Below are 23,791 nucleotides of genomic sequence, written 5' to 3'. Positions count from 1 at the left end.
ATGGGTATATAAGGTATTTACACTATATTTATGTACAGTGTGCACTGAACTACAGTTGCAAAGGGAGGTCTGTGTCAACAGCGACAACCAGGGATTAAGCTGTAAAAGCAGACTGGTAGGTCAAACGTAGGTTGAACACATGTTCATTATCCCACGTCAAACACGGAGTTTATGTATGAAAGCTGCCAGTGCCACAAGCATTAGGTAACTCTATTGTGTGTGTGTGTGTGTGTGTGTGTGTGTGTGTGTGTGTGTGTGTGTGTGTGTGTGTGTGTGTGTGTGTGTGTGTTGGCAGGAAGGTTAGCAGTGATGGGTAGAGAGGCCAGGCAGAGTGGGCCAGAAGAAGCAGAGCTCAGAATGAGCAGCGCGGGGGGTGATGGGTGGGCCATGTGAGGTGGGTTTAGCCCCTTGGTTTGGCCATGAGCCTGAAAGAACAAGGCAAGGAGGGAGGAAAGGTGAGAGACAAAGACGGAACAGCAAATTCAGGCACGGTAAAGTGAAAAGAAGGCTAAGGAAGGGGAGAGTTAAGATAAGTGGCAGGAGGGACAGAGGGAAGTAAAATAATTAGGATGGAAAGAGTAAGTGAAGATGGAGGGAGAAGTAGGGTGGAGGAGGAGGAGGTAGCGTTAAAAAAATGAATTAGCACAGTTACGTTTGTTATTATTCCAGACTCATTAAAAATAAGCATAATGTTCCTCACAGCAACAGTTTGCCTTCAAAGGTTTTGAACTGGATTCAAAAAAAGTATCTAGTCAATGCAACCTCATGACCTCAAGTGAGGTAAAAAAAAATAAACCTGCACTAGAACAGACAGTAATAGCTTCTGGCTCTGGCAAATCCGTCACAGAGTTTATGATCTTTGTTGGCATTGATGGCACCGGTGCTATGCTTTTAAGTGAAGCGGACAAATACAGCTAAATATAAATGGAGTGACTCCTAAATGTTGCTTTTTGTACATCTACAAAGCAATAGCAAAAGCCATAGCTGTACATTGTTTTCCCACTGAGAAAAGTGAGCAGCACTCTTTATGCAACATGCAATGTTTCATGTCTGCACTGCATTTTGGTTTATTCAAGTTGTCTTCGGGTTTATTCATCTGCCTCTTCAACAACTGACTTTCTTCTATTGTTGAACAGCAAGGCAAATATCCCAACATAACATAAGTATACCTACATTTGGACACTAACACATTGGGACAGACCACACAAAATGAGACAGAAATGAAGGGTACTTTTCACTTAAAGCCAAAGGTTGCATGACAGGTGTAATCATCGCAGATTTTACTCACTGACGGCACTGAAACATGTTTGTCAAAATACAACATGTCCAAGGGCCAGCTTTTAGAGCATCACAAATAAAACAATCCTAGGGCCATTTTAAATGAAGTGAATGGAGAATAGAGAGGTATAGAGGGTACTGGGAGAGGGCGGGGGGACTAGAGAGAACAGGCGGGTGGGAGGGGGTAAAGGCTTTGGAGCAGGAAAGCAGGATCTGATCCCTGCTGGAGCTGTCACAGCTCCTATAGTCCGGTGACGTGAGGATCTCTGGCTGTTATCCTACCAGCGCTAATGAGAACCATTACACAAGGACCATTTATACTCTCTCTGTGTTCACGTACACAGAAACAAGCAACAGTGAAGGACAAAAAAAAAAAAACATGGAGCTCTCTGAAGACTCTCACATGCAATATCATCAATGTACTCAATTATGGACATAGGCACACAGAGTCAACAATGGTGGTAAATTGTAAAGACAGAAAAGCACAGAGGAGTAGACGCACAGGACGAACAGAAAAACAAAAGTAAAGAGATAGAGGGGAAAAACAGAGAGTAGGAACAGGACTTTCCTTTCTTCAGTCAGCACTGTGCTGCTGCCTGGGAAGTAGGGAGGGAGTGCTGCTGCTGGCTGTAGATGTAACAGCATTTGAATAATCTCTCCAGGAATGGAAAACTGATTAATCCTTGTAGAAGGATCCTAGGGATGAGTACAGCGGTTGGGTTTCAAAGAAGAGGGAGGGAGGGAGGGACTGGCAAGGAGAGGGAGGGAGTGAGTTAGCGTGAGAGAAAGAAATAGAATGGGCAGCAATTCAAGACCAAAAGGCCCCACTGTCTCCTTTCATGACTTGCCCCACCACTGTGCCAGCTGATACTCTTCATCCTATTTTATACGGCTTTGCTAAGGGAATTCCATGTTATCGGTGTTCAGACTGCATTCATAGTTTGGAGAGCAACATAGATAGGATAGCCTCAATCAATACGGCCGGCCATCCGTAATGCAAAACATGCCTGGCCAGCATATCTGCTGAGCGCTGTTATCGGGGAGCTGGCTGGCTTGAGGTGAAAGTGCCTCTGTTCTGCTCCAAAAACGGCCATATGAAGAGAGAATTTGAAAATGCTGTCACTATGGTAATCCAATTTTCCGGACCCCGCATTGTGGCTTGGCATGCTTATGTAAAAAAGAGGGGTATAAGAAGAAAGGAGACATTTTTAATGAAAGTGTGCAGTAGAGCTGCACGATATGACCTAAAATCAAAATCACGATTAATAGCACATTTTACCTCGATAACGACAAATAAATAAATAAACTTTTCTGAAGCCAAAATGTTTCCAGACGATGGACAATGCGGTTTTTTTGTGCACAAGTTGCTCAGTTAACTCGGACTCTGTGTTTGAGTTATCCTCCATTATGCTTTCAATGCGGCTGACTGGTCCAGGCAAAGTCACGTGACTGCACACTAGGCCTGCACGATTCAGGGAAAAATATGAATCACGATTTTCTGCCACGATTTTTTTCTCACGAAGTGTAATGTTTATTGCACACATGAACCATGACAAAACAAAATAAATTGGCAGTACCAAACATATTTTTTTTGGACCTATAGCACATTGCGCATCACCACAAGCCTGTAAACACAGAGGCTTCAATGAAGACAAGGGAGAGCATCGCAGCGCTTTTATACAGTCTATGTTTAAAACTCACAGAAGAAAGTAGTAGTGTTTGTGATGCAGTCGGCTCGTAAAATTAAATGAGAATCAAAGTCATAAAAAAAAAGAAAATCAATAATTTTTTTGTTTTGTTTTTTTGAAATAAAAAAAAAAGTTATTTAAAAATTAAATCGTGAACAGGGTGAATTGAGATCGCGATTTGATAACAATTAGTCGTGAAGGCCTATTGCACATGTGGTAGAATGTTTTTAAGGAGGAAGTAGGCCTATCAATGTCGATAAATGTTCGATTAATCGTCCAACCCTAGCGTGCAGTGCATTAAAAGCCAAGCTAGGTACACAAGGGAAAGGCTGCATGTCCACGACAAACTTTGGGACCAGGATGAGGGTCAAAGGTCAGGGCCAATCTCCTTTCTGGCATCCTGGTTGGTAGGTTTATGGTGACAACAGAGGGAAGTTAGCCAACCAATCTCTCTATTTTTTATTACCAATAACTGTAAAACAAATACAATTAAACTGTCAACGACTGGAGTTGAAAAAGTCAAAACAGTATTGCACAGGGCTGCAATAGATGCAGTGACATGGGGCGCCCAGCTGATTCCCTTCATTAATGCTAATCGTTAATGCTCACCCCTAAATGTGATATTCTGGGTCACATGCATCAGAGCGGAATGAATTACTGAATCACAGTTTGAAACTCAGGGGCAGTATGACCTAAATGGAGTCTATTCAGTGTCATACATATTTATTCAGTATTGGCAAGCTGTCTATACTATATAGTTGGTATCGCTGCTGAAAATGTGCAGACCTTTTCCCTCTACCAGAATGTATTTCTCCGGCACTACCCTGTAATGCAGTATCTGTGTTGAGTTAACATTACTGGTGTGAGAGCTCACTTTAGTGATTAGGCTAAGCTTAATTAAAACCAGTACACATGGGGACACTATAATTTGATTAGGGATTTAAAATAGTGATTTATATTTGTGGTAATTATGTTTCTTTATTTGCGTTTTGTAAAGATTCCTAAATCAGTTCTGTCTTTTTCTGTTATAAAATAAGCCTTGATTGATCCCCAGAGGAATCAATCAATCATTGGCTTTTTTCAGCAGCACAAGACAAAAATAAGTACCGATACACAGAGGAAGGTAAAATAACTACAAATTATTATTAGAAGTATATAAAATGATAATAAAATATAGAAACTGTGGAAAGACTCAAAATTACAACGCAAGTGGTGTACAAACAATACCAGAGTTTCACACAAAGCAAGTCTCATTTTAAACAAAATGACTAGCACAAAAGGGAAAGAGAACAACTCAACAAATAGACAGCAGAAGTCACAATGTGCCCAAGCTGGTGAAAAGAGAGCCTGTCAGTAAACAAGTGGAACTCATCACCAGCTGTTTTCACTCGGCAGGCCGCTCTTTGCTTTGATGATCTGTACACTTTGCACCATCAGTGTCCCAGCAGTAATCGGAATCACTTTGTTTGCCAGGTACAGCATGTGTCCATACAGTGATCCACAGATGCAACCTGACATCATGATGCAAAGATAGATGTAGATCCGGGGGACAAGTGCAAAACAAACTATGATCAGCAGAGTGTAATGTATTGCTCTGTAAACATCAGCCAGACGTACAAAGCATTACTAGCTTGAGAGCAAGCTGAATTAATAAAACTGCTGAAACGTGTCTAAGTCAGCAGGACAATGTGTCATTTCTATTCCTAAAAAGCATCTATTTTAGGATGTTAAAGAGGTCTAAGGAACAAAAGCCAGAGAGAGAACGATGAGGACTTGGTACAAATGGGTGGTACTCCACAGAGGAAGGAAATGGTGGGAATAGGAGTGCTGGCTACTGTTTGCACGGCTCACTCGCTCCCTGTCTGCCACTGAATCGTCTCAGGGTCCTTCAATCTGTTCCCTGCCCCCAGCAAGACACCATGACCTCCGTTTCCTGAGTACACATGACTGACCCAGGTTAGGGTTGAAATAGGGCCCCGACTGCTGCACAGGGAATATTAAGTTGCTTTTCTCCCCTGCCACCTTTAATTGTGTATGTGCTTGTGTACATCAGTCTCTGTGTATCTGACTTTTTGTGTGTGGTCATGCTTGTGTTTGTGTATCTAGGAGCGGCCAGGCGTGGCATTAAAAAGGGGCCCAGTCCAACAGCAGGTCAACCAGCCAGCCAGCCAGCCAGAGAGCCGGATATCACTTTGGGCAACAGCTGAGGCCACATTTAAACGACCAGGGCAGTACCCTGGCACCAGGGAGTGGCGAATCACTGTCACTGTATCCTCTCCCCTCAGGCATGCCCCGGCGATGATTCACAGACTGAATCAATGGGCAGGGTCCGGCCTGGTTTCCACCATAACGCCACACGGGGCATCGACAGCGCATCTTCAAGATTTATGCATTTGTAACATTTTTGTGATTGTTTATCAAACATTCTTGCCAGAAGAGATGGTATGTCAAATAGAGTGGAGTTTCGATGAAATGAAGAGAGTTATAAACACTAGTCACGCTGTGGAGAGGGGCTGCTGACTGAAAGCCTGCTCGGAGGGGTTTGATGTAGTGGTCTGAGTGCCCCAACTCCATCAATCCTGGTCCCTCTTTATGGGAGAGTGCTGCTGGGAACACAAAAGGTATACTGACTAATGTGGCAGCCATGGGAAGATGTCTTTATAAAAAAGGGGCTGTGAGTTTGTACCACAGCTGACCTAAAAACAGCCATGTGCTCCATTCATCTTAAACTAAGAAGAATCTCTATCGTCCTGCTTTGTTGAGAAGACATCAGTGTTGTCCAAAGTAAACTGTGGCACAGAAGCTTAACCCTCCTCACAGGCGATCACTCAGAGCCAACCGCAACACTTTGTCCCTCACTCTAAAAGTGACCTCTGCTAGGAAACTTTGAGTAAACCTCGGAGCGAAAAAGCTACTCATGGAAACCGTGTTTACTTTTTCCCCTTGACATCATTGCATTACACACACAGACACACACGCAGCAGCAGCAGCAGCAGAGAGAACAACCAAGCAGAAGTGGATATGCACTTGACAAAACCCAAACCTGCCACACATCTAGACAGTACACATTCTTTAAAAACACAAAGCTCATAAAAACACACTCACACACACATGCACAAGTGAGACAGACGACCACAGCGGCCTCTCAAGGCCCCAGAGCCAAAATGTCTCCATTATTAAAGTTCTGCTGTTCTGGAGAGAAGTAAAGTGCCATTAGAAGAGTTGCAGCAAGGTGGAGAAATCAGGCAAAATACTACACACTGAGCATTGTAGCAAAGCACTGCACTGAGCTGAGGAAACACAGACAATGTTACATATTCACTAGACCTCAGTAAAGTGCTGTTAATACATGATCTATTAATCCTACTTAAGGCTGACCCGCAACAAAAACGCTAGCATTAGCACATTTATAGAGTCTCAGGAGAAGAATTCTGATCTTAGATTGCAGTTTATACCCCCGGGCTTTGCCAACTCATATATAACCGCAACCAAAAAGCTGATAACTGACCATTCTTGGATCAGTGTTCCTACTGTGATTTTGTGAACTTGGTGCAACCTGATCCCAGAGGGTATATGTGGATTAGTGAGTAGGTAGAGACTCTCACAATCCCATGTCCCCTGTGTCAACATTCACTTAACAACCAACCACAGTAAATGTCAAGCTAAAACCTCGTCTAGGTCAACAAGCAAGAGGATTTAACCACAAACTGGCAGGCCATTTCCCCAAGAAGAATAGCTTTAGACGGTGTCACATCAGACACACTGTTTCTGTCCAGTTAAACAGGTCTGGTCGTCCCAGTTTGAGCCGGTTGGCATGCAGGGCACGGACATAAAACCAGACAGCACTTCCTGCAGAGCTGCTGACTCAGAAGCTTCAACTAAAATATCAAAAGACGATGTTATCAATAGCATCGATGGGTTGAAGGCAGTCTGTGGCAAACGTCATGCGCAATTGTTGGTTTCGGCCTCAGCAGTAACTCTTCCTCTGCACAAGCAGCACAGTCATTTCCGATATAACCACATCAGAGCAAGCGTACAGTCCATAGCCGGGTTTCTGCCGACATACACAGCCTGCTACCACCAACTGTAAAAATGCCTTCGATGTAAACACAATCTAAAGTGTGGCTTAATTCTCAAGGAAGTGATCAGAATCGCTGTAAGCAAAGATCTAACAAAGTACCCGAACAGGGCTGAGAGAAGCCTTTTTGCCAGATTACTGTGTTTATGTAAAACAGTGTCATTAAATAAGTAAGGTTCTAATTTCTTTTTATTTGACTTGTGAGCACATGTTGGTCCTTCAGCCAATTCTTACAACTTCCAGTGAGTACAAACATGCTGCTTGATTGTTACCTTTCTGTTATATTCAAGTGTTTCTTTAATGGTGAAAAGGCATATAGGCTCCTGTTTGCCCCACTCTGCTTATCCTCCTGCCTATTATTCCTCCCATCCTTCTCCCTTCCCTTGAGTGCCAAATGACTTTGTCTCTTTAAAGAAGCTATGATAATAGGACACTGACTCGCAGCAATATAAACTGGTATGACATCCGCAGCGCAAATGCACAGTAATATCAACAATTATTAATTAAACGTGGCGACTGTTACGTGATCACCATTCACATTTAAGGCTGTTTTATGCTTCCGCGTCAACTCCATGCCGTAGCTACGCCGTAGCCATAACGCTTGGGGGGTGATAAGTCTGAGGTTATTTGCAAGGTGTCTGCCAGCCAGTTTATGTTATGTTAGCAAGCAAACGTTAGCACAACTGCCCACAAAGTACTGCTTGCTGGCGAAGTGCTAATTTCAAAACGTTACCGACATATAGACCCTTTACAAACGGATAACCCCGTCATTGTAACCAAAATATGTCTGAGTTTATTTGCAAAGCTTATGTCAGTGAACTAGCATGTTGCTACTCCCCACAGTAGGCTGCTTGAAACACCGACTACCAACACACAGGACCAGTTGACCAATCACAGTCCTTGCAGTCTGCGTCGCCTCGACGCAAAGTTACACATTTTTGGAGGTGCACGTCGAGCTACGGCGGAGGGCTCGGAGGGGGGTTCGCGGCGGCGCAGAGGGGTCTGCGGGGGTACGCCATCGATTCGACGCAGAAGCATAAAACAGCCTTTAGGCATCAAAGAAAACCACAAAAGAATGAAAAGTGATGCAGTGAGCCAATTTACTTGCTCCCTAATGAGCATCAGAGCCAATCCAGGTGGAATTAATTGCATAGGGATCATTTTTCCATCCTGTGTGGTGCTAATGCATAAAGGGAAAGTTAAATAGGGCTGTCGGTGGCTGTTTGCTGACCCTTTACAATATGCGTTTATATGGTGGCTATCCTGGCAACGGTTAGGGATGACACAAGCCCAGTTCAGACCAAAATTAGGCAACGAGATGATTTGGAACTTGCAATTACTTGCAATACACTGGTCTGCAGCGTTTTTAAACCTGCCAGTTTACACCAATGTGACTAGACAAGATGGTTTATCTTCTCCATAGCAACAACTCTCTGTACTTCCGTTCTAACTTCTGACTTTTCAGGGTTTTTTTTACAGCTGAATATAATTTGTAGCGTCTTAAAATGAATGAATGAGGATAGCGATGGTGTTTCTACGTACGTGTTTCTACTAGTTGACAGTTTGTAACTGTCTTGACCTGCTGACTTCGCTATTCGTGGATTGACTGTCTGTTATTGCCATTATCATAATTACTGTCTTCCTTTCCTCGGTAGACAGAGCTTATAGAGCACACAGACACATTTTACAGTAGCAGTAGGTCAGCCACAGTGCCACTACATATGATGCAAATGAGTCTGTGCCTGTATGCTAATATCAAAACAGAGACAGGTTAAGATGTAGATGCAATATGCACAAAAATAAATTCCTTCCTTTGATAATCAAGATAAGTAATTTTCTTTTGTAGCCCCATATTGCTAAATAATCAGGATCATTTCAGCTGTAGTCACAGAAACAGCAATAGTGAAGCAACTCATGTCCATAAACCATAAACAGTTTGTATACGTTTTATTTATGGGGCCAGAATAATTATTTAGGCAGGCTATTTCAGTGTATAAGAGGCGAGGAAAGCCGCTGTGACATATGATGACAGTGTGTGTGTGTGTGTGTGTGTGTGTGTGTGTGTGTGTGTGTGTGTGTGTGTTCACAGTGTTTACTGAGTGATGAAGGCCTGTCATTCTTCACTGCTCTCCTAATCAACATCTACAGATTGCTGCGGGGTAAATGTATTCTGCTGGGGCTTTAGACGCCGCACTGACGCCTTCGACACTTTGCTATGCCTCATATATACCACTTGAGAACATGTGTGTCACTTTGATACACCTAAACACAGACGCACAGGTGGAGCAAGAGTAAGAGGGCAGCACACACACACACACACACACACACACACACACACACACACATACACGTGACAGACAGAGTTAAGGCAGAGCAGCAGAGACAAAGACATCAAAAGGGCTGACAGCGTGAAAAGGATTTGAAATGAAATACTGAACATGAATAAGAAATGGAGATGAGTGAAAAAGACAGGGAGAGAGACAGAAAAGAGAAAACATGGAAAAATACTAGAACTACTAAAATAGAACCAAATCAACCCACTCCATGGTTCCAGCTGCTGAGTCAATGTGTTGTCAATAATACAGCTATTACAACACTATTGGTAAATGGTTAACAGTGCTGTTGGTGTGTGTGTGTGTGTGTGTGTGTGTGTGTGTGTGTGTGTGTGTGTGTGTGTGTGTGTGTGTGTGTGTGTCCGTAGCCGTGTTTGTCCAGCAGCAGGAGTGATGAGAGGTTTGGAGTGGAAAAGGAACTTCCTGCTGAGTGAACAGACATGCAATCACTACACTGCTCCTCTGACCAGGCCAACACACACACACACACACACACACACACGCACACACACACACACACACACAGAAACACACATACACTACGTACACACACACACAGAAACACACACACACACACACACACAGAAACACACAGAAACACACATACACTACGTACACACACACACACACAGAAATACCCATACACTACGTACACACACAAATCGTTTTCTGTTCATCTCACTCGCCCTCCAGGTCAGCTGAACTGTCCTTAAAACAGAGAATAAACTGAAAAAAAATGAGAATAAACACAGATTCCTTTTAGAGCTGGGCAATATATCAATATTATATAAATATCGACATATGAGGCTAGATCTCGTCTTAGATTTTGGATATCGTAATATGACATAATGTATGTGCTACATTACAGTAAAGTGATGTCATTTTATTTACTAACCAGACTGTTCTAGCTGTTCTTTTATTTGCCTTTACCCACTTAGTTATTACATCCACATTACTAATGATTATAAAAAATCTCATTGTGTAAATATTTTGTTAAAGCACCCATAGTCAAACCTACAATATCAAAATTGAAATTGTCGCATTCTGTCTCCATCTTCAAGAAAGGAAAAATAGCTTATAACATATGATTGTTAAATATTCTTTGTGTGTTATATTTGTACTTGGGTCATCTGTATTTTGTGGTATTTGTCTGTGTTGAGTTTTTAGTGTCTGTATATTCTCTGTTGTATGTTTATTGTTATCGGGCCCCCTCCGAAAAGCTTTTTTTTTTTTTTTTTTTTTACTTATTTGGGGTTCCCCATTTAAAGCGGCCTACCTATAATCATTGTACTTTCTGAAATTGTGTTTTAATGATACAATGATGACGTGTGAATAAAAACATAAAAAAATAAATAAACGCAATATCGACATCGCCGCAATATTGAGCTCTAATTCCTGTGACCACACAGTTTTAAGAGTATCTTCATTCACCTTCAAAAAGGAAGGTGATGCAAAGGGGGTTGTATTGACGTCAGGAACCATCCAACCAAACTGGTCTTGTGAGCATGAATGTGAATGGACCTGTAGTATTCAGTGCGGCGGTTGAGCCGCTTGCTCATTTCAGGAATTCCTTTCACGTACCTGACCTCCGCTCTTTGTACCCTGGTTGGGCAGTCAGGCCGAGGCTGACTGTAGAATACCAAGTTACACAACAGAATAAGTCAAACTGATTGTGCTACCTGGCTATTTAACCTCCAGATTCATGAACAGGACTTCCACGGCAACTTTAATCCTAGGGGAAGTCTTAATGGCTAATGTTGTGTTAGCGCTTAGCGGTGTGGTTAAATTATATTAGTGAACACAGCACTGCCTCTGGAAATACAGGGGACATTTCAAAAAGGTGTAGGAAAATCTCTTTCTGTAGTTCTGTAGTGTGTGTGAAACTAGCCTGGAAAGCACCTGTGAAGGTGTGAGGCTGGACTATGAACTCATGTCAGTAAGAAAGAGATAATATCAAGTTTCACTTTAAAAACACCATGAGTCTTCTGACCTCATAGAGACTAGTGTTTATGTAAGCAATGCTCTCTAAATGGCAGGCAACTTATTCCATGGTGTACTGTTATATCAGTGCCAGGAATAATTCAGCAGTCTTAGACGGCTTCTTTTTTCCAAAAACGTTAGATGACTTTTTGTGAAAGAGTCCAAAAGTAGAAGGCTGTAATATGAACATAAGAAGTGATTTCACTATGTCCATTCACACACAGCCAAGGAGCCGGCCAATTAAGCGCTTTCTCTGCAGCCAAAGATCGAACTCAGGCAGGCAAAAAAAACATTTTACATTTTAGGGCTTGGGCGACTTTTAATGAGGGAGCATGTCAGGCAGTATCATTTAATCATGCTTGAGCTAGTATGACGGTTGTGAGCACATAGGTTTATATTCCCACCAAGAACTAAACCACATGATGTCACTGACCACCACACCTACGAGCAGAGAACAGACACTAATCGGTGAGTATAGAGTTCAGATGAACGGAAAACCTGCATGGCACATGACCAAGGTGTAGGTGTCACACTCAAGGAAGCTTTTCCAAGTCCCATGGCTGTAGGAAACACAATGGCTGCAGGGCTTGAACTTGTGACCTTAGCATTATTGATTTAAAAAAAAAAAAAAAAAAAACTGAGCTCTACCCAGAAACCTAATTTAACAAGGAAGATTGTTTTTTTAGTGGGCAAGGAAAGGGCTGCCCTGCCCTGTCATGTCATGTCTTGAGAAAAGCAGGTATAATAAAGCCAACAGACGCCTTTTCCCTCCTTGGCCAAAAGACGGGGTTGGGGGCAAGCAGGAAGATGCAAAGAGGACTGCAGAGCATCAGAGGATGGAAAATTACCAGGGCTCTACAGTCAGCTGGGCACCTTTGATCAGCCAGAGCCCAGGCGCCAATTACTGTGGGATAATCGGCAGCCCTCAGAGGCCTGACGAGCTGCAGGCACTGTGGGCACAACGGGTCAGTGACCAGCAGGCAAAGGCCTGGTCAACAAGGCTCACAGAGCCAAAAGCCGGCGGTGCCCCTTGCTGAAACGGCCAAACGGACATGCAGCACAGCGAGGCAATTGTTCCCCTCCTGTCGACTCAGCACAGTGGCACTCTCACAAGCCAGACATCCCTCTCCGCAGACCGCTTGGTGGTGGAGGAATGGTGCAATGGTGGGGAGTGAGTAAATCCGCGACTGCATGTGTCTCAGATTCTTCACACACACTCTCCCTCTCTCTGCAATGAAACATATGCAACATACGTAGAACAAATGTGCACACGCATGCTGCTGACACAACTGTCCCTGTAATTATGTGGTAAACAAAAAGCTGCAGCGCTCAAGGCAGTACTTGCTGCACAGTGATGCAACACACAGGAAACACGTTCCTCGCCGCCTGTCTCCACTGATAACCCCTTCGTACCCAGGAAGAAAGGCTTAACTACCTGTCCAAATGTACTTCACATTATCTGAGAGGAATGTGGACTGACAACGCAAAGTAAATGTAACTGTGTGACCTCTCCAACAACAAAAATGTTTTCCCTCTGACTTTTTTCTCACCAATAGTCTGGCATGTGACACAAAGGCGAGCCGGCAGCAATGATTAATAGGCAAAAACTTAGCCCCTCTACGTGAGGCTGAACATGATAGTCAGCTCATTAATAATTGACATCTTTCTTGTGCTGGGGAACGTTCATCATCGATTAGGCGGCTGCGCTGCTCTTCCCTCCGCTGTCAACAATACAGCGATCTGAAAGAGTTTACAGACCTCTACACACAATTTCTCCTTAGTCACTTCTGCAATAATGAAATAACTCTTGAATCGGTTTGCCTACTCATACCGTGCAGTTATCTAACAGAAACGCAGTAGCCAGTGGACTTTGGATCAGAAACACTGCAGTTACACAACAGCCAGTGCCGGTCCAAGTAGACCCATATGGGCAGCATACAGCTTCCCTGAAAGCCACAAGTCAGCAGAAGAGTCGGATCTCTTCTCAAAGCAGTGAGAAACAAGAGACGTTACACTAGAGGGGAGAGAGCTTGTGTATGAGACCATTTTGATAAAAAGATGGATGTCAATTGAAATTTTCAGACTGGGTTAGGGTTAGGGTTTTTTCTGAATCATGCACCCCTAGTAACTAAACATGCTTGCTGTCTGGGAGTTCCGGGTGAACTCATGAAAGACGGTACCGTACGCTGGCTGTGTGAAAGACGGTACCGTACGCTGGCTGTGTGAAAGACGGTACCGTACGCTGGCTGTGTGGTGATGTCAGGCTTCAAAGCAACGGGCCGTGAGGTCCAGAAGACTGACGTTTTCGTTTTTGTAAATCACGCTCTCCTTGCCCCCTCCACTCCACACCATAACAGAAAGTAGAAACTAAAAGAAAACACTGAAAGAAGAGTGACATGACGCTCAGCATGCCACCAGAGGATTATCTTGAAACGTGTACCTAAACTGCACATTTTGGTACAGTTCTGATGTTCGTCTATTGGCATCAGAATCTTTAAACAATTTGCAAGCGAGGAGGGTGGCGATAGTAGGTGGGGCTAAGAAAGGCCAGGAGGAAGCAACAGGCCAGGAGGAAGCAACAGACAGACTGTCTGCTCAGCCATGTAAAGGGGGTAATGGTATCATGGTCATCCATGCTATGGACAGGGAGTTATTAGACATAAACACAGACGTAACTTAGTTTGGAGACAGGGAGTTATTACACCAACAACACACTGAGATGTTAACAGTAGGGCATACAGGGGAACTGAGAAGTGAGATACACCAACATGGTTTTAGAAAGCCAATACCAAAAATCTGATTGTGTGTCACCCACATCAGACAAAGCTTTCAGTCATACTACAAATGCAGCGGCAGGATAAGCCTTGCACATGTTTAGGTAATATGTGGTAAAACATTTTTTTTTTTTTTATCAGCCATTTGGTCAAACAACATAAAAAAACCTCAAGACGAGATCACAAATCTCTCAATTCTATACTCAAACATTGGTGGTAAATATACAGTAGGCCTAGTATTGGTGGACCTGAGAAGCCAGAAAGAGAGAACCAAGAGAACAAGGAAGGGTGGAAAACGTTTTTACTCACAAGCAAAATCCAAAACTGATTCTTCCCTAGTTTTATACCCAATTCAAGGTATTTGTAACCTATTGGTGAGTTTTTGAGTCAATCATACTGTATGCTTTTGGTTAAGGATAGTGTCTTGGTGAGGTGATAAACATACCTCGGCCAAAAGTCTTACATGTCTAACACAGTTACTAGGTTCCCACCCTGTGAGATCCAGCACCGGTCAGCCTGTCCTGGGTCACTCCTAATTAAAGCAGAGATCACAGGACTGAATAAAGTATGAGCTGTTCCAGCACAGGAGGCTCAGGTATCACTCTATATAGGGGCCCAGAGAGACAAAAGGAGTCCCTGAGCCCTACACCATACCCAGGGAGGGGTGATATTGATGCAAACCCGAAAGGCAACTCCTTGCATACAGTGACGCCCCCCCCCCCAACCCTCCCTAATCCACACTTTAAACCGCCAGGGCAAAATAAGGAGCTCAATGCCCCTTGGACCCAATTAAGAACTAAAGATATTGTCCCAAATGGGGACGCTCAAAGAACACCCACTGTTTTTTTTTAAATGAGCACTGACAAAGCCAAATACTGCAAATAAGAAACAACCTACAGATACAAATACTGCATGGTTTGTGTAAAACAGGGAGATTGAGTGCACTGTGGTAACATAACTACTCTTATCTGACAGTAGAAGCATGATTTCAAAAACATCAACACGAGCTATTTGTCCGTGGAATAATGTAAGTCTAAGCACACACTATGGAGACTAAAGTTTAAGCATAAAAAAAAAAAATTTGTTTGGTTCTGGTTGGTTGTCAGTTGAGGTCATGGGTCGATAGGGAATTTATTTTATTTTTATTTTTTTTCCCCAGTGGCAGCAAGGGATAGGTAGGAATTTTTTTTTTTTTCTTTTACAGTAGCGATGGATTTTTTTCATAACATAGCCTACCTACATGTACAGTTGTCGCTTAGTAAATTGAAAACATGTGTGTTGAAAACAACACTAAGTTTACAAGAGTAAACATTGCTGCTTAAGATAAACCAGACTACAAACTGACATCTTTCATTTTAGCTTGTTTGTATAAAGTCGCTATTTGCAGAGTAGAGCTGTGTTTGCACAGCGCGGTGGACAAGAGTGGACAGCGCAGACAGAGCAGACTGAAATATGGGTTCCTACATGTTTATACCTGTAGAACAGGTAGGTGGGTATTGATAAGTATTGACTTTTTAATCATGGAGGGTTTATTGTAGGCTACTTACAGTAACGAGTGTAGCGTTAGTTCATCTGCGCCAGTGGCAGTAAATAATGTATAATCTGTATCGTTTCCAATCAGTTACATGTGCTGCGTGAAGTAACACACACACACATCGGCTCTGGTGTGTGCGTGTGCGTGTGTGTGTGTGTGTGTGTGTGCAGCGTGCGCATCGCTGTTCAGAATCCCGTCTATCTTCCATAATGCAACGCTTGCATCCAAATGAATTGTGTTGCAAAGTTGTCATTAGCTTCACTGCTGTTAGCCACCTCCATTGAGCCACAGGGACTTGCTGTAACGTTAGAGCACTCTAAAGGGTGTTTACCTTTCATTTGATCGTGTTTGCTTGCTACGTTGCCATCCTCTTGAACGACATTAAACGCAACATGTAGTTCATGAGTGGTTTCATCCGCCCTGTTTAACGTGTTGAGGCTCCCCGGCGGCGCAGTAGCGCTGTAGCTGGCCGGTGAGGGCTGCTTGAAGGCGCCGTCCTCACGCTGCTGCCGTAAAACTGGACACGGCAACGTTAAGTGCCGCTGCGGCGACATCGGGTCCTCTTCCGCCATTGCTGGAGGACAACAGGCATCTTGCATCGCAAGAGTGCTGTACAAAAATGGAATTATAGTTCGTCTCAAACTTTTTATTTGGGTATTTATTTAATTCGTTATCATTTCTTCCCCAAGCTCATAAAATAAATTTGGGTCGCACATGAATTGACAGGGTCGGTCGGAAACCGGAACCAAACAATTATTTTTGTTAGGCCTTAGGAGCAGTCAGAACAGTGCAACGAATAGAACCATGTCCGGTTTCCTAACATCCTAACCTAAAAACATGGCCAAAGATGCTCCTTAGTCTTCATTTTGTGTACGTCTGGGTTTGTGTACAATCAGCTTTTAAAACAGACGTTCCATTATGTGAAAAGGTCATGACCAACAGCAAGAATGCCCCTCTGTAGAAGACGATAGGGCTTAGGGTTGGTTGGTAAGCAGTACCAACAAACACATCAAACAAGTTCAGTCCAACTCGGCAGTTCCAGCGGACCTATTTTAGGCTACTTATGTTGAAATGGGGTCAACTGCACATTTGAGATCCTGATTCTAAAACCTCCCCTCTGGTTGAATCTTCTCAGAGTGTCTCTGTTGGATCCAGTCCCAATCAGCTCAGCATATGGAGCCCTAACAAGTGCAGACAGTACGCCTTCTTTCTATTGAGGCAAAGGATACCAATTCCTACATGGAACCGGGTGTTAATGATGCTTACATGTACATTTGTCCTCTGAAGGTATCGTCTTAGATTTTGGATATCGTAATATGCCATAAGTGGTGTCTTTTACTGGTTTTAAAGGCTGCATTACAGTAAAGTGATGTCATTTCTGAACTTACCAGACTGTTGTAACTGTTCTATTATCTGCCTTTACCCACTTAGTCATTGTATCCACATTACTGATGATTATTTATCTAAAATCTCATTGTGTAAAGATTTTGTGAAACCACCAATAGTCAACAATACAATATCGTTGCGGTATCGATATCGAGGTATTTCGTCAAAATTATTGTGATATTTGATTTTCTCTATATCGTCCAGCCCTAGCAGAAATGTTTATTTTGGTGCATTTGTGTACACATTTCATATTGAGTCACACTGTGCACTAGCTTGTGGCTTGCAAGTAGACTGCAGGCAGCTATTTGTTTTTTTTTTTTTTTGTTTTTTTTTTTTTACTAAGCAGTGTTTTGGTGACTTATCATCCCAAAAGGTTAGAGTTTTTGGCAGAGCAGTGTCAAAACAAATCACAGCCTAGTTCCTGTAACTTGTCTGCATTCTTTGTCACAACCCCTGACATTCACGCCATCAAAAACACACACAAACACACACACACACACACACACATCTGGATTACATTCTCACTCCTAATGAACGATAACACTCAACTTGGACGAGAATCTTACTTTCAGGCATCTCACCTGAGTTTACGTGTCCTTATTCTCACCTTCCCCCACTAACCAAACTGAATAAGCAAACAATTGAGCATTGTATTAAATCACTCCGAATGTGCCTAGTGGGCCCTCACTTCTGTTGAGCTGTGATGTTGACAAAAACCACAAGTTGTGGATGACAACATCAGCCAGCACATTCAATGGCCCGCATCGTAACTACGTACATTTACTCAAGTACTGTACTGGGGGTTGGTAATCAGTGGTGGTAATGAGAGGGGGACAAGCACTGCTCTTCCCCACCCAGATTTGATCCTGTTGGTCTGGGGATTGAACCAACGACCTCCCGGTCACAAGCTCGCTTCTCTAAACTTCAGGCCACCACTGCCCCTTGGAAATAAATGTCAGACTGGCTGACGTGTGACGTGCATTCTTCTTAGAAAACAATTTCGTTTGTAGAAATGTCTCATGATGTATTGTCTCTAGAAGTGTATTATTCAACAAGAAGGAAAAGAAAATTGCAATACTCAATACTATCGAATCCCAAGAAATGAAAATCGCAATGCAAGTCCAATCGGCGCCCACATATCGTGAAAGAATCGAATCGGTACAAAAGCATATCCCTAGCCCTAGCGCCATGGCAGAGTGTGTAGATGAAGGGTGTGTGGCTTATAAATAAAAATGTAACAGGATGCGCGTGCAGTCAAGAGCTGGACACAGACAAATTGTCCCGATCCAGACCGTTTGGTGTTGTAAAAGAACTCTCCCGTTCTTGTCCACTCATATCTATTTAGTTACCGCTGGACTGAAAGCTAAGCTGACATTGATGCTCACTCTGCTTACACCCTAAGTGGCAAGAAGCTGGACTATCTCGCTGCTATCAGGGGACAAAAGTGAAGCCCTTTGATTGCGTCGTCATCGCACAGCAAGTTTATCTACCCATGTTGCATCGCTACTCAGTATTCACATGTACAGCTCACTGCCAAGAAAGGGCCTCTCCTCTGAGAACAGTGTGAGCCGCTGAGAGTAATGCTGGTTTCTCCCACAGACTGAATCACAAAGCTTTAGATAGAGACTAGCTAGCTCTTGCATTCGCCTGCTCTCTCAAACAGCTGACAGACTTGCACAGTGGGTTTGGTGGCAGATAGCCAATCTTGCCTCCCTCATTCTGTTAGATGAGTCAAGCCACGAGTTACTTTTTCAAATTTGGGGTAGAACGAAATCACTCTTATCTCTTTGTATGGGAGAGACGTCAAATTCCCTTCCAGAAGACATGTATACAATTTCCAAATGGTCCGAAACACTTTGTACTAGGGGTGCACGATTCAGAAAATGTCACGATTCAATATCGATTTTCAGGCTCAAGATTCGATTCAAAATCGATTGGAGACATAAAATAAAAAAAATAAAAAATATGACTCGATTTTTGGAATTCTATGAATCGATAGCGCTTGAATCGCGATTTGAATGTGAATCGATTTTTTTGCGCACTACTTTGTACTATAACCGTAAATACTTAGCGACATTAGAGAACTAGTCATTTCACCCATTAGTAGATCACCAAAAAATGTATCTGCAACTATTTTGGTACGTAATTGATACGTAATTTTCCAAGCGTAAATGCCAAATATTTGATGGATCGAGGCTTTCCAATGTATGGATTTTATGCTTTTCGTTGTCATATCTGGTAGGAAATTAAATATATTCGGGGTTAGGACTGTTGGTAGGATTATATAACAAGCGATATGAACACCTCATACCTGGCTCTGGGACAACGTAATGTGCAATTTTTCACAATTTTCTGACATTTCCCAGCCAAAGCAATTAGAGAAAATAATTGGCAGATTAGTCGATAATGAAAATAATTTTTGGTTGCAGCCCTATAAAACTGTACCATCAGTTTAATAAAGATTAAAACTTTCAGATTTTCTCCTCACAATGGAAAGAACAAAACAGTGGCGCGTACCTAGTGTTTTACATACCTTACGATGTCAAACGGATAACTCAGATTGTGTTATGTAGGTCACAAACATCACCTCCACCCCATTAAAAAAACAATAAAGTAATGACTCGACAATTATGGCTAATGAGAGCATCCGAATGTGGTTGCTGTCCAAAAAGCGGGATGTTTCAGTCAAACGGGCGAGCTGCTGTGGCTAATACACAATCCATCACAGAGCTATCTTTGTAAAGTCTGCATGTGGAAGGTAATCTGACCAGTGATGTTTATCTGATCAGGGATGGCAAACCAGATGGGAAATCTCTTGCTCTGTAGTTGTGCTAAGAAGTAAACTCCCATAAAAGGTATGATATCATTACCATATAAGAGTATCTGGGGCACATGATCACACTTTACAAAAATTCAGAGTGTTATAAACTGTGAGTCACAGTTTATATCTTCGGGGCAATCAACCTGTCTGATGGCTACATGCTGAACATATGAGCAGCTGTCTTTTCTTTTTAACCTTACGTTTCCATTGTAACTGCGTTGTTGTGACACATTTTTACAAACGTACCATGTCACGAAACTTAACTGCAAATGAATACACCTTGTTAACGCCAGCCTGCATTAGTGACGATGATATTACACAAGTGGTCCGTGTAACAATCTAAGAATGATGTGACGAATGATGTGCTAGCTCGGTGGTTCCCAAAGTGGGGTCCGGGGACCCCCCAGGGGCCCTTTAGGGGGTTCAAAGCAAAAAAAAGAGGAAACATTTATTTTCACTATAAATTCCATCCATAAGTAAACCAATGACAGAATGTATTACTAGTATGGCCATGGTTTTCATATAGACTTGCTAGCTGAGAATGAGGTTTAGTTGTTGTTGAATTGTCCTGGTTACGGGGACATAAGGAATGTACTTTTTTACTACAATGACTGATTTTTTTGCCAAGCTTGGAAGAGAAAACGGGATACTTTAAGAACGAGCTGTGCAATAACATATCATTTCGTGAAATGTAATAAAATGTTTAACTGCAACTGAAATGTTGGCGTCTTATAAGCAAAGGGCTGGGCACTTCGTATGCATGACACAGAAATAAACAAAAACAAATCTAATCGATCATACACTTTCTGTAATAAAACATCTTACAAAAATCCTATCAGATGGGGGGGTCCGTAGTCTTTATTTGTGACAATTTAGGGGTCCCCTGACGTGAAAAAGTTTGGGAACCACTGCGCTAGCTGATAGCTAGTTCATCATTTTAGTCTGAGTTCGGTTCATTATTTTTTGCTGAGTAACGTTCACCTCTCAAAGTTAAACAGGTAAGTGTAGCTACTCAACTACCTAACCTTAGCTAGCGAAATAACCTCTTAGCTCATTCGGTAGCGCAGAGGCAGACCTTTTCCACCCCCCGTGAAGGATGGTAAACACCCTTACAGCTTACATTTAGCTCATTCTTTTTTTTCTACTCAGGTTAGCAAGCCAGCTCAAAGCCATGTAATTGGGTCTACGGGGAGCTAAGAGCCGTGGAGCTAACATAGCTGCGTGTGCCGCATCCGAAAAAACACACAAGCTAGTGCTGCTTAGCTCGGCGAGCTAACAAGCATTACCGGGGCAGGCTAATACAAATATACATTTTTCAAACCTACCTGTGATCACCGCTGCGACCCAGAAGATGCACCGTCAATGCCGTCACCTATGTATCACGAACCGTGCAGTGCCGAAATAATTCAAATTCCACAGAAAGAGTCGGGAGAGACGCTCGCAGTCCAATCGCTTCAGCCACTGCCGCTGAATGGCTGCTACACGGAGACTCAACCAAACTTCCTCCTTAGCAACGGACCGCCTCCGCGCGACCTCATTGGCCGGCGCGTGCAGATTAGAGATGATCGATAGTCGGCGGCTCCTCCTGTATCAAACAGGACTTTTACTGCATTTTTGAGCCCAGTAGACTTATTACTGCAAGGGAGACATTAGCTCAGCTGCTAGATTGGGCAAATACCTCAAATGAAATTACTCCACTTAGTGTAGGCCTACTAACTGTGACCTGCTGAGTCCAGATCAAAACCACTATTTGATGCTCCATAAAAACAACTTATCAAGGTGCTTCCTAACAGGTTGTCCAATTTTGGAAGTGGGAACAATGTCACTTAAAAGATATCTGGAAGTTATCGTCTGGGTCCTAGCTCCATGCACATTTCAAAGTACATAGATAATGTAATACCATGCAACCAGTGTACGAGGACTGAGTCACCAGAGCAGTGTTAGAACCAGTGGTTAGAACAAGTGTTCACATATCTTAGATCAGTTGTTGAAGAAGTATTCAGATAAATACCACAGTGTACAAACGTTCAAGTCCTGCAGTAAAAATGCAACAGAAAAGTACATAAATATGAGTATTATCAGCTAAAAGTTGCCTACTTAAAGTATCAAAAGTAAAAGTAGGCCAACTCATGATGAAAAATGCCCCCCCTATGAGTGTTAATGTGTAAGTAGTATGCTACTTTTTGAAGATTATTTTTTTGGGCATTTCCACCTTTAATTGATAGGACAGCTAGGTGAGAGAGAGGGGGAAGACATGCAGGAAATAGTCACAGGTTGGACTTGAACCTTGGGCCTCTGCGTCAAGGCATAAGCCTCTCAGTATATGTGCGCCTGCTCTACCCACTGACCCAACCCAGCCACAATTAGCATGCTACTTTTGTATTTGGTTGAGGTGGAGCTAATTTGAATGGCATACTGTACGGTAGTTTTAATCTATAATGCATCAACTCTTATGCTTAAGTTGATATGAAGTCGATCTTTGCACGTAACATCGAAATGCACAGAGTAACTTGTAACTAAACGCTGTCTTTTCTCCACCTACTGCCATGTTTGCCTCCACAGCTTCGTCCCCTGATGATGAAACCTCGGCCCCTTCAAAGGGCCAGAGCTTTATCAGCATTAACTTGCATTCCTCGCATAGCTAAGAAGCCTACTAAGCTGCAGTGTGACGTGTTTTGTGGCCTTGAAGGTTACAAAACCAACAAAGAAAAGACAAACTAACAAAGTTGTCAAGCCTGTTATGCTAATGATTCTCATGTATTTCTTTGGAGGCGTGAATATCTCTCTCTCATAGGCCTACACACACACACACACACACACACACACAGTTGATGTCTCTATCTTCTTTTCACTATCACTTTCTTTTTATTCTTTATTATCTTGAATCCATTCTTCTTTATGACTCTTTCTTTTATACGAAGCCTTCACACATCAACCTGTCAGTGATAAAATGTTGTTGGAGCGCCTCTTACATATCTGTGAGGATATTCTGCTCCCTTGTGGTCACTTTATGTAAATTCAGCTACACAACTGCTTAATCATTTTTTTCTTTTCTTTTTTGTAACCCTGTCTACACTGAATGTGTCACTTTATCATGTGTACTTCATCGGAAATCTGTTTTCATGGTGTTTGAACTGCAGAGGAGTACTCAGATCTTTCACTTTAGTACCAAGTGTAGAAATACTCTGTTAGAAGTAAAAGCCCTGCATTCAAACTTTTACTCGAGTAGAAGAACAAAACGTTTGTAACAAAAGAACCCCAAAATACTCATAATGCAGAATGACTCATTTCTGAATAATACACTGCAGATGGTAAAGGTGGAGCTCATTTTAACTGCTTTACACACTGCTGGGTAGCTTAAACCTATAATAATAATATATCAGAATGTATTTGTTGATTGGATTTTCTATTAATAAGCTAAATTTGCAAAGTACCTAGTATCTAAAGCTGTCAAGTAAACGTAGGAGTAGGAGTAGAAAGTACAATATTTCCTCCTGAAATGTAGTGGAGTAGAAGTATAAAATGGCATAAAATGGAAATACTCAAGTAAAGTACAAGTACCTCACAATTGTAGTAGAGTACAGGACTTATGTAAATGTACTTAATTACTTTCCACCACTGGAACTTGTGAAATAAATGTCTAAATGTAGACACACACACAGTAGTGTACAGACGACGATGGCAGATTCACGTCCATCACTCTTCTGTTAGTTTTATTGAGCGGTGAAAAAAAATGTACACGGTCTTTCATGACACAACAGCACTGCTCAAATTGTAAAGATAATTTGTTTGGCATTTTAGGCCTTTATTATAATATAGGACAGCTTAGACATGAAGGGCCACAGGTTGGAATTGAATCTGCAACTGCTGCGGCAAAGACCTCTGTACATGCGGCCAACGCTCTACCAGGTGAGATATT

General features: G+C 42.5%; 1 protein-coding gene across 7 annotated transcripts in view; it reads right to left on the bottom strand.

Moving 5' to 3' along the window:
- The window catches only part of numb (NUMB endocytic adaptor protein), a 53,092-nt gene extending 31,698 nt beyond the window's left edge, over positions 1–21,394 (bottom strand). For all 7 annotated transcript variants that reach the window (XM_031310246.2, XM_031310251.2, XM_031310253.2 and 4 more), the window contains exon 1: positions 21,198–21,394. The gene's annotated coding sequence lies outside the window, so the exon portion shown is untranslated. The remainder of the gene's footprint in view (positions 1–21,197) is intronic.
- Between the last annotated feature and the right edge of the window lie 2,397 nt (positions 21,395–23,791).

Source organism: Sander lucioperca, chromosome 18 (assembly GCF_008315115.2).
Source record: "Sander lucioperca isolate FBNREF2018 chromosome 18, SLUC_FBN_1.2, whole genome shotgun sequence".
NCBI lineage: Eukaryota > Metazoa > Chordata > Actinopteri > Perciformes > Percidae > Sander > Sander lucioperca.
Note: the sequence above shows the minus strand (reverse complement) of the source record. Positions and strands in the feature narration are given on the sequence as shown.